General features: G+C 46.7%; 8 non-coding genes across 8 annotated transcripts; all 8 read right to left on the bottom strand.

Moving 5' to 3' along the window:
- Positions 1-345: 345 nt before the first annotated feature.
- On the bottom strand, positions 346-536 carry LOC142729146 (U2 spliceosomal RNA). Its single transcript, XR_012878034.1, has one exon. It is a non-coding gene; the product is annotated as a U2 spliceosomal RNA (small nuclear RNA).
- Positions 537-1,812: 1,276 nt separating this feature from the next.
- LOC142729147 (U2 spliceosomal RNA) lies at positions 1,813-2,003 on the bottom strand. Its single transcript, XR_012878035.1, has one exon. It is a non-coding gene; the product is annotated as a U2 spliceosomal RNA (small nuclear RNA).
- Positions 2,004-3,295: 1,292 nt separating this feature from the next.
- LOC142729148 (U2 spliceosomal RNA) lies at positions 3,296-3,486 on the bottom strand. Its single transcript, XR_012878036.1, has one exon. It is a non-coding gene; the product is annotated as a U2 spliceosomal RNA (small nuclear RNA).
- A 1,284-nt stretch (positions 3,487-4,770) lies between these two features.
- LOC142729149 (U2 spliceosomal RNA) lies at positions 4,771-4,961 on the bottom strand. Its single transcript, XR_012878037.1, has one exon. It is a non-coding gene; the product is annotated as a U2 spliceosomal RNA (small nuclear RNA).
- A 1,288-nt stretch (positions 4,962-6,249) lies between these two features.
- Positions 6,250-6,440, bottom strand: LOC142729151 (U2 spliceosomal RNA). Its single transcript, XR_012878039.1, has one exon. It is a non-coding gene; the product is annotated as a U2 spliceosomal RNA (small nuclear RNA).
- A 6,050-nt stretch (positions 6,441-12,490) lies between these two features.
- Positions 12,491-12,681, bottom strand: LOC142729129 (U2 spliceosomal RNA). Its single transcript, XR_012878019.1, has one exon. It is a non-coding gene; the product is annotated as a U2 spliceosomal RNA (small nuclear RNA).
- Positions 12,682-13,981: 1,300 nt separating this feature from the next.
- On the bottom strand, positions 13,982-14,172 carry LOC142729152 (U2 spliceosomal RNA). Its single transcript, XR_012878040.1, has one exon. It is a non-coding gene; the product is annotated as a U2 spliceosomal RNA (small nuclear RNA).
- Positions 14,173-15,464: 1,292 nt separating this feature from the next.
- Positions 15,465-15,655, bottom strand: LOC142729153 (U2 spliceosomal RNA). Its single transcript, XR_012878041.1, has one exon. It is a non-coding gene; the product is annotated as a U2 spliceosomal RNA (small nuclear RNA).
- Positions 15,656-16,001: the final 346 nt, after the last annotated feature.

Genomic DNA, 16,001 nt, shown 5'->3' on the forward strand with positions numbered 1-16,001 from the left:
TCAATCAATCAATCAATCAATCAATCAATCAATCAATCAATCAATCAGTGGCTGGCTCAGGTGCAGCTCTTTAACTTACCTAAAAGGGAGGGCGGAGAGAAGACAAGGAAGGTGAATGAGGTGTTCCAATGTGAAATGCCGGAAACACAGAAACACAGACGACACACAACAAGAGGTGGCAATCTATTCATTAATTGCATTTAATCAATGAGCTCATTATCACTCATGCATTGTCCAACAGGTGTTGAAATAATGGGATTAAAAGGGGAGATCCCTTCAGAAAGACAGAAACAATAGCAAAGACAAAAAACACTTTTGGAATCTGCTTTTAGTCAACACATAAGGAAAGGGTGCACCGGTCCTGGAAATACTGCAATACCAGGTCAATGCGTGGAGTGGACAGAGCAAGCTCTATTTCCATCTCCCTGTTCTAAAAATCCATTTAATATATGGTCCCCAGATAGGGGACGTATCAGATATTAAACTGATAAGAACAGATACTACACTTGATCTTAGCCAAAAGGCCGAGAAGCGATAACCCGAACGGGCCGCGCGTTGCCCGAGCCTGCCCGATACTGCTGTTCAGCCCTTGCAGCGATTCAGCCTACTTCTAGGCAATTCCATGGGGCCCTGCAGGCTCACACACTCACAGCTACACGGGAGGTGAATAAAGGCCGGAGAGGAAGCCAGACAGGATTTGCTTCTTTTGCTTGCACCACAATGCAGTGCTGAAAGAGGAGGAATCTACATAAAAACGCCTTCCTGGCAACGCCCAAATGCCCTGCTGCCATGCAGATAAACACTGGCAGCGGCAGCAAGTGCATGCCCACAGCCACCCCTTGTTCCTTCACACCTTGTATCAGCTGTAATCCAGTCCAGTCCAGTGCTGCCTGCTGAGCAGCACTGACCAACACTGCCTGGGCCCAGGCTTTTATCTCTGAGGCCCCATTATGATGTCAGAAAGCTGGCTCTGGAATCCTGAGGGCTCCACTATGACACGTGCAAAGTTCCGTCTGAACTTTATATAAGACGGTGAGGCTCAGTCAGTCACTCAGTGTTGCCTGAGAGGGCAACACTGCAACAGCCGGCCGCCAGGCTGTCTTTTTTTTGCACAGCTAGTTGCCTCCAGGAGGCCACAAGAGGGAGACAAGGGACTGCAAAATGGAAAATAGGCATCCACCAACTTTACAGACAACTTCTCCTTGCTCCTACAACCTCCATCCTTGCACAGTTTGTTATTCTTCTAGGTAACATAGTAACAAATCCAAATTGCTGCTCTCTTTGTAGGCAAGCAAGGCTTTGTTGCAACTGCAATTCTTACTTCTTCTTGAAATGTAGGGACGACAGTACATTCCATCACATCCATCTAGTGTACACAGGTAGGTCCATTGTGGCGGGCAGGCGAGCGGGCGGGCTGCTTTATTGGCTGTTTGCTGTTCCCCTACTCCACTCCACTATTTGACTGTTGTGCTGCATCAATCAATCAATCAATCAATCAATCAATCAATCAATCAGTGGCTGGCTCAGGTGCAGCTCTTTAACTTACCTAAAAGGGAGGGCGGAGAGAAGACAAGGAAGGTGAATGAGGTGTTCCAATGTGAAATGCCGGAAACACAGAAACACAGACGACACACAACAAGAGGTGGCAATCTATTCATTAATTGCATTTAATCAATGAGCTCATTATCACTCATGCATTGTCCAACAGGTGTTGAAATAATGGGATTAAAAGGGGAGATCCCTTCAGAAAGACAGAAACAATAGCAAAGACAAAAAACACTTTTGGAATCTGCTTTTAGTCAACACATAAGGAAAGGGTGCACCGGTCCTGGAAATACTGCAATACCAGGTCAATGCGTGGAGTGGACAGAGCAAGCTCTATTTCCATCTCCCTGTTCTAAAAATCCATTTAATATATGGTCCCCAGATAGGGGACGTATCAGATATTAAACTGATAAGAACAGATACTACACTTGATCTTAGCCAAAAGGCCGAGAAGCGATAACCCGAACAGGCCGCGCGTTGCCCGAGCCTGCCCGATACTGCTGTTCAGCCCTTGCAGCGATTCAGCCTACTTCTAGGCAATTCCATGGGGCCCTGCAGGCTCACACACTCACAGCTACACGGGAGGTGAATAAAGGCCGGAGAGGAAGCCAGACAGGATTTGCTTCTTTTGCTTGCACCACAATGCAGTGCTGAAAGAGGAGGAATCTACATAAAAACGCCTTCCTGGCAACGCCCAAATGCCCTGCTGCCATGCAGATAAACACTGGCAGCGGCAGCAAGTGCATGCCCACAGCCACCCCTTGTTCCTTCACACCTTGTATCAGCTGTAATCCAGTCCAGTCCAGTGCTGCCTGCTGAGCAGCACTGACCAACACTGCCTGGGCCCAGGCTTTTATCTCTGAGGCCCCATTATGATGTCAGAAAGCTGGCTCTGGAATCCTGAGGGCTCCACTATGACACGTGCAAAGTTCCGTCTGAACTTTATATAAGACGGTGAGGCTCAGTCAGTCACTCAGTGTTGCCTGAGAGGGCAACACTGCAACAGCCGGCCGCCAGGCTGCCTTTTTTTTGCACAGCTAGTTGCCTCCAGGAGGCCACAAGAGGGAGACAAGGGACTGCAAAATGGAAAATAGGCATCCACCAACTTTACAGACAACTTCTCCTTGCTCCTACAACCTCCATCCTTGCACAGTTTGTTATTCTTCTAGGTAACATAGTAACAAATCCAAATTGCTGCTCTCTTTGTAGGCAAGCAAGGCTTTGTTGCAACTGCAATTCTTACTTCTTCTTGAAATGTAGGGACGACAGTACATTCCATCACATCCATCTAGTGTACACAGGTAGGTCCATTGTGGCGGGCAGGCGAGCGGGCGGGCTGCTTTATTGGCTGTTTGCTGTTCCCCTACTCCACTCCACTATTTGACTGTTGTGCTGCATCAATCAATCAATCAATCAATCAATCAATCAATCAATCAATCAATCAATCAATCAGTGGCTGGCTCAGGTGCAGCTCTTTAACTTACCTAAAAGGGAGGGCGGAGAGAAGACAAGGAAGGTGAATGAGGTGTTCCAATGTGAAATGCCGGAAACACAGAAACACAGACGACACACAACAAGAGGTGGCAATCTATTCATTAATTGCATTTAATCAATGAGCTCATTATCACTCATGCATTGTCCAACAGGTGTTGAAATAATGGGATTAAAAGGGGAGATCCCTTCAGAAAGACAGAAACAATAGCAAAGACAAAAAACACTTTTGGAATCTGCTTTTAGTCAACACATAAGGAAAGGGTGCACCGGTCCTGGAAATACTGCAATACCAGGTCAATGCGTGGAGTGGACAGAGCAAGCTCTATTTCCATCTCCCTGTTCTAAAAATCCATTTAATATATGGTCCCCAGATAGGGGACGTATCAGATATTAAACTGATAAGAACAGATACTACACTTGATCTTAGCCAAAAGGCCGAGAAGCGATAACCCGAACAGGCCGCGCGTTGCCCGAGCCTGCCCGATACTGCTGTTCAGCCCTTGCAGCGATTCAGCCTACTTCTAGGCAATTCCATGGGGCCCTGCAGGCTCACACACTCACAGCTACACGGGAGGTGAATAAAGGCCGGAGAGGAAGCCAGACAGGATTTGCTTCTTTTGCTTGCACCACAATGCAGTGCTGAAAGAGGAGGAATCTACATAAAAACGCCTTCCTGGCAACGCCCAAATGCCCTGCTGCCATGCAGATAAACACTGGCAGCGGCAGCAAGTGCATGCCCACAGCCACCCCTTGTTCCTTCACACCTTGTATCAGCTGTAATCCAGTCCAGTCCAGTGCTGCCTGCTGAGCAGCACTGACCAACACTGCCTGGGCCCAGGCTTTTATCTCTGAGGCCCCATTATGATGTCAGAAAGCTGGCTCTGGAATCCTGAGGGCTCCACTATGACACGTGCAAAGTTCCGTCTGAACTTTATATAAGACGGTGAGGCTCAGTCAGTCACTCAGTGTTGCCTGAGAGGGCAACACTGCAACAGCCGGCCGCCAGGCTGCCTTTTTTTTGCACAGCTAGTTGCCTCCAGGAGGCCACAAGAGGGAGACAAGGGACTGCAAAATGGAAAATAGGCATCCACCAACTTTACAGACAACTTCTCCTTGCTCCTACAACCTCCATCCTTGCACAGTTTGTTATTCTTCTAGGTAACATAGTAACAAATCCAAATTGCTGCTCTCTTTGTAGGCAAGCAAGGCTTTGTTGCAACTGCATTTCTTACTTCTTCTTGAAATGTAGGGACGACAGTACATTCCATCACATCCATCTAGTGTACACAGGTAGGTCCATTGTGGCGGGCAGGCGAGCGGGCGGGCTGCTTTATTGGCTGTTTGCTGTTCCCCTACTCCACTCCACTATTTGACTGTTGTGCTGCATCAATCAATCAATCAATCAATCAATCAATCAATCAATCAATCAATCAGTGGCTGGCTTAGGTGCAGCTCTTTAACTTACCTAAAAGGGAGGGCGGAGAGAAGACAAGGAAGGTGAATGAGGTGTTCCAATGTGAAATGCCGGAAACACAGAAACACAGACGACACACAACAAGAGGTGGCAATCTATTCATTAATTGCATTTAATCAATGAGCTCATTATCACTCATGCATTGTCCAACAGGTGTTGAAATAATGGGATTAAAAGGGGAGATCCCTTCAGAAAGACAGAAACAATAGCAAAGACAAAAAACACTTTTGGAATCTGCTTTTAGTCAACACATAAGGAAAGGGTGCACCGGTCCTGGAAATACTGCAATACCAGGTCAATGCGTGGAGTGGACAGAGCAAGCTCTATTTCCATCTCCCTGTTCTAAAAATCCATTTAATATATGGTCCCCAGATAGGGGACGTATCAGATATTAAACTGATAAGAACAGATACTACACTTGATCTTAGCCAAAAGGCCGAGAAGCGATAACCCGAACGGGCCGCGCGTTGCCCGAGCCTGCCCGATACTGCTGTTCAGCCCTTGCAGCGATTCAGCCTACTTCTAGGCAATTCCATGGGGCCCTGCAGGCTCACACACTCACAGCTACACGGGAGGTGAATAAAGGCCGGAGAGGAAGCCAGACAGGATTTGCTTCTTTTGCTTGCACCACAATGCAGTGCTGAAAGAGGAGGAATCTACATAAAAACGCCTTCCTGGCAACGCCCAAATGCCCTGCTGCCATGCAGATAAACACTGGCAGCGGCAGCAAGTGCATGCCCACAGCCACCCCTTGTTCCTTCACACCTTGTATCAGCTGTAATCCAGTCCAGTCCAGTGCTGCCTGCTGAGCAGCACTGACCAACACTGCCTGGGCCCAGGCTTTTATCTCTGAGGCCCCATTATGATGTCAGAAAGCTGGCTCTGGAATCCTGAGGGCTCCACTATGACACGTGCAAAGTTCCGTCTGAACTTTATATAAGACGGTGAGGCTCAGTCAGTCACTCAGTGTTGCCTGAGAGGGCAACACTGCAACAGCCGGCCGCCAGGCTGTCTTTTTTTTGCACAGCTAGTTGCCTCCAGGAGGCCACAAGAGGGAGACAAGGGACTGCAAAATGGAAAATAGGCATCCACCAACTTTACAGACAACTTCTCCTTGCTCCTACAACCTCCATCCTTGCACAGTTTGTTATTCTTCTAGGTAACATAGTAACAAATCCAAATTGCTGCTCTCTTTGTAGGCAAGCAAGGCTTTGTTGCAACTGCAATTCTTACTTCTTCTTGAAATGTAGGGACGACAGTACATTCCATCACATCCATCTAGTGTACACAGGTAGGTCCATTGTGGCGGGCAGGCGAGCGGGCGGGCTGCTTTATTGGCTGTTTGCTGTTCCCCTACTCCACTCCACTATTTGACTGTTGTGCTGCATCAATCAATCAATCAATCAATCAATCAATCAATCAATCAATCAATCAATCAGTGGCTGGCTCAGGTGCAGCTCTTTAACTTACCTAAAAGGGAGGGCGGAGAGAAGACAAGGAAGGTGAATGAGGTGTTCCAATGTGAAATGCCGGAAACACAGAAACACAGACGACACACAACAAGAGGTGGCAATCTATTCATTAATTGCATTTAATCAATGAGCTCATTATCACTCATGCATTGTCCAACAGGTGTTGAAATAATGGGATTAAAAGGGGAGATCCCTTCAGAAAGACAGAAACAATAGCAAAGACAAAAAACACTTTTGGAATCTGCTTTTAGTCAACACATAAGGAAAGGGTGCACCGGTCCTGGAAATACTGCAATACCAGGTCAATGCGTGGAGTGGACAGAGCAAGCTCTATTTCCATCTCCCTGTTCTAAAAATCCATTTAATATATGGTCCCCAGATAGGGGACGTATCAGATATTAAACTGATAAGAACAGATACTACACTTGATCTTAGCCAAAAGGCCGAGAAGCGATAACCCGAACGGGCCGCGCGTTGCCCGAGCCTGCCCGATACTGCTGTTCAGCCCTTGCAGCGATTCAGCCTACTTCTAGGCAATTCCATGGGGCCCTGCAGGCTCACACACTCACAGCTACACGGGAGGTGAATAAAGGCCGGAGAGGAAGCCAGACAGGATTTGCTTCTTTTGCTTGCACCACAATGCAGTGCTGAAAGAGGAGGAATCTACATAAAAACGCCTTCCTGGCAACGCCCAAATGCCCTGCTGCCATGCAGATAAACACTGGCAGCGGCAGCAAGTGCATGCCCACAGCTACCCCTTGTTCCTTCACACCTTGTATCAGCTGTAATCCAGTCCAGTCCAGTGCTGCCTGCTGAGCAGCACTGACCAACACTGCCTGGGCCCAGGCTTTTATCTCTGAGGCCCCATTATGATGTCAGAAAGCTGGCTCTGGAATCCTGAGGGCTCCACTATGACACGTGCAAAGTTCCGTCTGAACTTTATATAAGACGGTGAGGCTCAGTCAGTCACTCAGTGTTGCCTGAGAGGGCAACACTGCAACAGCCGGCCGCCAGGCTGTCTTTTTTTTGCACAGCTAGTTGCCTCCAGGAGGCCACAAGAGGGAGACAAGGGACTGCAAAATGGAAAATAGGCATCCACCAACTTTACAGACAACTTCTCCTTGCTCCTACAACCTCCATCCTTGCACAGTTTGTTATTCTTCTAGGTAACATATGAAATTTCTGCCTGTATAAACGTTTAAAATGATTCTTTATTATCAAATTGATTAAAATTGGTAGGGCACAAAGTGCCAAAAGATCCAGGTACAGGCGTTGGCAACCAGATCAAAAGCGCAGACTGAATTGTATGTGAAACAAAGGAGACAGTCAGCACGCACCCATTCATGGATGCCTGATTGTATCAAGGTGAATTATCACAAAAACCAGTTCAGAGTGCTTAGCAAATATTGATGAGATCTGATTGCCACAGATTAGTTAGCAGGCACACTCCCAACGCGTTTCTGCACCATGTAGGGGAGCGTCCTCAGGGGTACGAGTTGCCTGATTTATTAACGTAGAGTTAAGAAAGAGCCTGTCAGCTGATATTCAGCTGTTCGTTAGGTGTAACGGCGCATATGAGACATCTGATAGTGGTCTAATGCGCGCCGAGGAAACTAGGAAGTTTTATCAACACAAGCCCCACCCATAGAGGCGTAGCGTAGTGTCGGGCTGTCCAATGAGGGAGTACGGCGTGTGGAAACCCACGCCCCCACACACAGGGCAGCCCATGGTAACCACGCAGCCAATGAGAGAGATGCATTAAGCATCGCTAGTAACAAGGGGGAGCTCAAGGTGGCCAAAACATACAGCGCCGATATCACGGCTGGAGTAGGCGCCATGTATGCGACACAGGAAATCTAGTGAGCACATCACTGCACACAAATCAGCACAAAAGCGTATCAACGGCAGAAGCCAAACAAGAAAAGGATCATCAGATCCATTATTAGAAAAACCGTACAAGGATGAAATCAGGAAACAGATCTCATGGCACAAAGATGTCAGAGAGAAGTCAGCGCCAGTATATTACTAGATGGGCAGAGCATATTATAGGAAAGGAAGATAGGATATAGACTCGTTGAGGCCCAGTGGCTTGATGGTTTGCATCCTGAAGATCCACTGTGCCTCCTTCTGTAAGATACGTCTATCCCAATTGCCTCCTCTGGCAGGAGCATTGACATGTTCCATACCTTGGAACCTAATAGAGGATGGATCTCCCTTGTGATTGTCCCATATATGTCGAGAAACAGGAGTATCTGCTTTCTTCTGAATGTCACAGATATGGTCCCGAATTCTGCGTCTGAACTCCCTTATTGTTTTGCCAACATATTGCATACCACATTGGCACGTAATCAAGTACACCACCCCCCTAGTAAGGCAGTTAATAAATGACCTGTTGGAAAACATGACTCCTGTTACAGTACTCTTGAATGTTTTGCTTTTCCAAACAGAGCTACATGCTTTGCATCTACCACATTGGAAGGACCCAGTAGCTGTGGTAGAAAGCCAAGTGGTGGCAACAGGCATCTTCAGATGACTGTGCACCAATCTATCCTTAAGATTGCGGCCCCTCCGAAAAGTGATCAGAGGACGGTCCCCAACTAAGCCACCAACATCCGGGTCTGCTTTAAGGATATCCCAATATGAGGTAAGTATCTTTCTAACCTCAAAGTGTGCAACGTCGTAGGTACCAATTATCCTCATGGCATTATCCTTTTCTGGAGATATTTTAGGGTTCAATAGGGATTCCCTATTCGATGTAATGGCGTGTTGATATGCCGTTTTTAAAACGCCACTGGGATACCCTTTATGCTCAAATCTCTTTCTAAGACTATTGGCCGACCTTTGAAAGTCTGACAATGTGGTACAATTACGCCTAGCTCTAATGTACTGACCCTTTGGGATGCCCATTTTCAGGGGTCTAGGGTGACAACTATCCCATCTAAGAAGGCTATTGGTGGCAGTACTTTTCCTAAAGATTTGTGTCTGGATATGTCCCTGGTCAGTCTTCTCTATTTGGATGTCAAGGAATGTAATATGATTATCCTTAATTTCAGAGGTAAAGTAAAGACCCAGGTCATTGATGTTAAGAATTGACACAAATTCACCAAATTCTGCTGTAGTACCCGACCACAGAATGAAAATGTCATCAATGAATCTTAACCATAGTAAAATGGAAGAGACATATTTCTCCATTTTATCGCAAAACACAAATTCTCTCTCCCACCAGCCCAGATAGAGATTGGCATAGGTGGGAGCACAAGGGCTACCCATGGCCACTCCCCTGAGCTGGTGAAAGAATTTTTGTTCAAAGATGAAGAAGTTGTGCTCCAGTACAAAACGCAACAAGATAAGCACAAATTGATTATGCGCACCAAACTGAGCCCCTCTTTCATTGAGGAAGTATTCAACAGCACCACAACCCAAAGAATGGGGGATGGAGCTGTAAAGGGCCTCTACATCCAAACTGGCCAAACGAACATTGGATTCAACTTTAATCCCCTCAAGCTTCCTAAGGACCTCCATTGTGTCACGCACATAGGACGGGAGTGCCGTCACAAAGGGCCTCAAAATCCTATCCACATAAATACTGGCGTTCTGAGATACACTATCGATCCCAGAAACAATGGGTCTTCCTTTTATTGGATTGAGACCCTTGTGAATCTTGGGAAGACTATAGAAGGTGGCTATCTGTGGACAATCAATTTGTGCTTATCTTGTTGCGTTTTGTACTGGAGCACAACTTCTTCATCTTTGAACAAAAATTCTTTCACCAGCTCAGGGGAGTGGCCATGGGTAGCCCTTGTGCTCCCACCTATGCCAATCTCTATCTGGGCTGGTGGGAGAGAGAATTTGTGTTTTGCGATAAAATGGAGAAATATGTCTCTTCCATTTTACTATGGTTAAGATTCATTGATGACATTTTCATTCTGTGGTCGGGTACTACAGCAGAATTTGGTGAATTTGTGTCAATTCTTAACATCAATGACCTGGGTCTTTACTTTACCTCTGAAATTAAGGATAATCATATTACATTCCTTGACATCCAAATAGAGAAGACTGACCAGGGACATATCCAGACACAAATCTTTAGGAAAAGTACTGCCACCAATAGCCTTCTTAGATGGGATAGTTGTCACCCTAGACCCCTGAAAATGGGCATCCCAAAGGGTCAGTACATTAGAGCTAGGCGTAATTGTACCACATTGTCAGACTTTCAAAGGTCGGCCAATAGTCTTAGAAAGAGATTTGAGCATAAAGGGTATCCCAGTGGCGTTTTAAAAACGGCATATCAACACGCCATTACATCGAATAGGGAATCCCTATTGAACCCTAAAATATCTCCAGAAAAGGATAATGCCATGAGGATAATTGGTACCTACGACGTTGCACACTTTGAGGTTAGAAAGATACTTACCTCATATTGGGATATCCTTAAAGCAGACCCGGATGTTGGTGGCTTAGTTGGGGACCGTCCTCTGATCACTTTTCGGAGGGGCCGCAATCTTAAGGATAGATTGGTGCACAGTCATCTGAAGATGCCTGTTGCCACCACTTGGCTTTCTACCACAGCTACTGGGTCCTTCCAATGTGGTAGATGCAAAGCATGTAGCTCTGTTTGGAAAAGCAAAACATTCAAGAGTACTGTAACAGGAGTCATGTTTTCCAACAGGTCATTTATTAACTGCCTTACTAGGGGGGTGGTGTACTTGATTACGTGCCAATGTGGTATGCAATATGTTGGCAAAACAATAAGGGAGTTCAGACGCAGAATTCGGGACCATATCTGTGACATTCAGAAGAAAGCAGATACTCCTGTTTCTCGACATATATGGGACAATCACAAGGGAGATCCATCCTCTATTAGGTTCCAAGGTATGGAACATGTCAATGCTCCTGCCAGAGGAGGCAATTGGGATAGACGTATCTTACAGAAGGAGGCACAGTGGATCTTCAGGATGCAAACCATCAAGCCACTGGGCCTCAACGAGTCTATATCCTATCTTCCTTTCCTATAATATGCTCTGCCCATCTAGTAATATACTGGCGCTGACTTCTCTCTGACATCTTTGTGCCATGAGATCTGTTTCCTGATTTCATCCTTGTACGGTTTTTCTAATAATGGATCTGATGATCCTTTTCTTGTTTGGCTTCTGCCGTTGATACGCTTTTGTGCTGATTTGTGTGCAGTGATGTGCTCACTAGATTTCCTGTGTCGCATACATGGCGCCTACTCCAGCCGTGATATCGGCGCTGTATGTTTTGGCCACCTTGAGCTCCCCCTTGTTACTAGCGATGCTTAATGCATCTCTCTCATTGGCTGCGTGGTTACCATGGGCTGCCCTGTGTGTGGGGGCGTGGGTTTCCACACGCCGTACTCCCTCATTGGACAGCCCGACACTACGCTACGCCTCTATGGGTGGGGCTTGTGTTGATAAAACTTCCTAGTTTCCTCGGCGCGCATTAGACCACTATCAGATGTCTCATATGCGCCGTTACACCTAACGAACAGCTGAATATCAGCTGACAGGCTCTTTCTTAACTCTACGTTAATAAATCAGGCAACTCGTACCCCTGAGGACGCTCCCCTACATGGTGCAGAAACGCGTTGGGAGTGTGCCTGCTAACTAATCTGTGGCAATCAGATCTCATCAATATTTGCTAAGCACTCTGAACTGGTTTTTGTGATAATTCACCTTGATACAATCAGGCATCCATGAATGGGTGCGTGCTGACTGTCTCCTTTGTTTCACATACAATTCAGTCTGCACTTTTGATCTGGTTGCCAACGCCTGTACCTGGATCTTTTGGCACTTTGTGCCCTACCAATTTTAATCAATTTGATAATAAAGAATCATTTTAAACGTTTATACAGGCAGAAATTTCACACCTTAGTAATTTAAACGTATACCTTTTCACTGTTACTCCTTGGAATATTTCTAGGTAACATAGTAACAAATCCAAATTGCTGCTCTCTTTGTAGGCAAGCAAGGCTTTGTTGCAACTGCAATTCTTACTTCTTCTTGAAATGTAGGGACGACAGTACATTCCATCACATCCATCTAGTGTACACAGGTAGGTCCATTGTGGCGGGCAGGCGAGCGGGCGGGCTGCTTTATTGGCTGTTTGCTGTTCCCCTACTCCACTCCACTATTTGACTGTTGTGCTGCATCAATCAATCAATCAATCAATCAATCAATCAATCAATCAGTGGCTGGCTCAGGTGCAGCTCTTTAACTTACCTAAAAGGGAGGGCGGAGAGAAGACAAGGAAGGTGAATGAGGTGTTCCAATGTGAAATGCCGGAAACACAGAAACACAGACGACACACAACAAGAGGTGGCAATCTATTCATTAATTGCATTTAATCAATGAGCTCATTATCTCTCATGCATTGTCCAACAGGTGTTGAAATAATGGGATTAAAAGGGGAGATCCCTTCAGAAAGACAGAAACAATAGCAAAGACAAAAAACACTTTTGGAATCTGCTTTTAGTCAACACATAAGGAAAGGGTGCACCGGTCCTGGAAATACTGCAATACCAGGTCAATGCGTGGAGTGGACAGAGCAAGCTCTATTTCCATCTCCCTGTTCTAAAAATCCATTTAATATATGGTCCCCAGATAGGGGACTTATCAGATATTAAACTGATAAGAACAGATACTACACTTGATCTTAGCCAAAAGGCCGAGAAGCGATAACCCGAACGGGCCGCGCGTTGCCCGAGCCTGCCCGATACTGCTGTTCAGCCCTTGCAGCGATTCAGCCTACTTCTAGGCAATTCCATGGGGCCCTGCAGGCTCACACACTCACAGCTACACGGGAGGTGAATAAAGGCCGGAGAGGAAGCCAGACAGGATTTGCTTCTTTTGCTTGCACCACAATGCAGTGCTGAAAGAGGAGGAATCTACATAAAAACGCCTTCCTGGCAACGCCCAAATGCCCTGCTGCCATGCAGATAAACACTGGCAGCGGCAGCAAGTGCATGCCCACAGCCACCCCTTGTTCCTTCACACCTTGTATCAGCTGTAATCCAGTCCAGTCCAGTGCTGCCTGCTGAGCAGCACTGACCAACACTGCCTGGGCCCAGGCTTTTATCTCTGAGGCCCCATTATGATGTCAGAAAGCTGGCTCTGGAATCCTGAGGGCTCCACTATGACACGTGCAAAGTTCCGTCTGAACTTTATATAAGACGGTGAGGCTCAGTCAGTCACTCAGTGTTGCCTGAGAGGGCAACACTGCAACAGCCGGCCGCCAGGCTGTCTTTTTTTTGCACAGCTAGTTGCCTCCAGGAGGCCACAAGAGGGAGACAAGGGACTGCAAAATGGAAAATAGGCATCCACCAACTTTACAGACAACTTCTCCTTGCTCCTACAACCTCCATCCTTGCACAGTTTGTTATTCTTCTAGGTAACATAGTAACAAATCCAAATTGCTGCTCTCTTTGTAGGCAAGCAAGGCTTTGTTGCAACTGCAATTCTTACTTCTTCTTGAAATGTAGGGACGACAGTACATTCCATCACATCCATCTAGTGTACACAGGTAGGTCCATTGTGGCGGGCAGGCGAGCGGGCGGGCTGCTTTATTGGCTGTTTGCTGTTCCCCTACTCCACTCCACTATTTGACTGTTGTGCTGCATCAATCAATCAATCAATCAATTAATCAATCAATCAATCAATCAATCAATCAATCAATCAATCAGTGGCTGGCTCAGGTGCAGCTCTTTAACTTACCTAAAAGGGAGGGCGGAGAGAAGACAAGGAAGGTGAATGAGGTGTTCCAATGTGAAATGCCGGAAACACAGAAACACAGACGACACACAACAAGAGGTGGCAATCTATTCATTAATTGCATTTAATCAATGAGCTCATTATCACTCATGCATTGTCCAACAGGTGTTGAAATAATGGGATTAAAAGGGGAGATCCCTTCAGAAAGACAGAAACAATAGCAAAGACAAAAAACACTTTTGGAATCTGCTTTTAGTCAACACATAAGGAAAGGGTGCACCGGTCCTGGAAATACTGCAATACCAGGTCAATGCGTGGAGTGGACAGAGCAAGCTCTATTTCCATCTCCCTGTTCTAAAAATCCATTTAATATATGGTCCCCAGATAGGGGACGTATCAGATATTAAACTGATAAGAACAGATACTACACTTGATCTTAGCCAAAAGGCCGAGAAGCGATAACCCGAACGGGCCGCGCGTTGCCCGAGCCTGCCCGATACTGCTGTTCAGCCCTTGCAGCGATTCAGCCTACTTCTAGGCAATTCCATGGGGCCCTGCAGGCTCACACACTCACAGCTACACGGGAGGTGAATAAAGGCCGGAGAGGAAGCCAGACAGGATTTGCTTCTTTTGCTTGCACCACAATGCAGTGCTGAAAGAGGAGGAATCTACATAAAAACGCCTTCCTGGCAACGCCCAAATGCCCTGCTGCCATGCAGATAAACACTGGCAGCGGCAGCAAGTGCATGCCCACAGCCACCCCTTGTTCCTTCACACCTTGTATCAGCTGTAATCCAGTCCAGTCCAGTGCTGCCTGCTGAGCAGCACTGACCAACACTGCCTGGGCCCAGGCTTTTATCTCTGAGGCCCCATTATGATGTCAGAAAGCTGGCTCTGGAATCCTGAGGGCTCCACTATGACACGTGCAAAGTTCCGTCTGAACTTTATATAAGACGGTGAGGCTCAGTCAGTCACTCAGTGTTGCCTGAGAGGGCAACACTGCAACAGCCGGCCGCCAGGCTGTCTTTTTTTTGCACAGCTAGTTGCCTCCAGGAGGCCACAAGAGGGAGACAAGGGACTGCAAAATGGAAAATAGGCATCCACCAACTTTACAGACAACTTCTCCTTGCTCCTACAACCTCCATCCTTGCACAGTTTGTTATTCTTCTAGGTAACATAGTAACAAATCCAAATTGCTGCTCTCTTTGTAGGCAAGCAAGGCTTTGTTGCAACTGCAATTCTTACTTCTTCTTGAAATGTAGGGACGACAGTACATTCCATCACACCCATCTAGTGTACACAGGTAGGTCCATTGTGGCGGGCAGGCGAGCGGGCGGGCTGCTTTATTGGCTGTTTGCTGTTCCCCTACTCCACTCCACTATTTGACTGTTGTGCTGCATCAATCAATCAATCAATCAATCAATCAATCAATCAATCAATCAATCAATCAATCAGTGGCTGGCTCAGGTGCAGCTCTTTAACTTACCTAAAAGGGAGGGCGGAGAGAAGACAAGGAAGGTGAATGAGGTGTTCCAATGTGAAATGCCGGAAACACAGAAACACAGACGACACACAACAAGAGGTGGCAATCTATTCATTAATTGCATTTAATCAATGAGCTCATTATCACTCATGCATTGTCCAACAGGTGTTGAAATAATGGGATTAAAAGGGGAGATCCCTTCAGAAAGACAGAAACAATAGCAAAGACAAAAAACACTTTTGGAATCTGCTTTTAGTCAACACATAAGGAAAGGGTGCACCGGTCCTGGAAATACTGCAATACCAGGTCAATGCGTGGAGTGGACAGAGCAAGCTCTATTTCCATCTCCCTGTTCTAAAAATCCATTTAATATATGGTCCCCAGATAGGGGACGTATCAGATATTAAACTGATAAGAACAGATACTACACTTGATCTTAGCCAAAAGGCCGAGAAGCGATAACCCGAACGGGCCGCGCGTTGCCCGAGCCTGCCCGATACTGCTGTTCAGCCCTTGCAGCGATTCAGCCTACTTCTAGGCAATTCCATGGGGCCCTGCAGGCTCACACACTCACAGCTACACGGGAGGTGAATAAAGGCCGGAGAGGAAGCCAGACAGGATTTGCTTCTTTTGCTTGCACCACAATGCAGTGCTGAAAGAGGAGGAATCTACATAAAAACGCCTTCCTGGCAACGCCCAAATGCCCTGCTGCCATGCAGATAAACACTGGCAGCGGCAGCAAGTGCATGCCCACAGCCACCCCTTGTTCCTTCACACCTTGTATCAGCTGTAATCCAGTCCAGTCC

Source organism: Rhinoderma darwinii, unplaced genomic scaffold, assembly GCF_050947455.1.
Source record: "Rhinoderma darwinii isolate aRhiDar2 unplaced genomic scaffold, aRhiDar2.hap1 Scaffold_707, whole genome shotgun sequence".
Taxonomy (NCBI): Eukaryota; Metazoa; Chordata; class Amphibia; order Anura; family Rhinodermatidae; genus Rhinoderma; species Rhinoderma darwinii.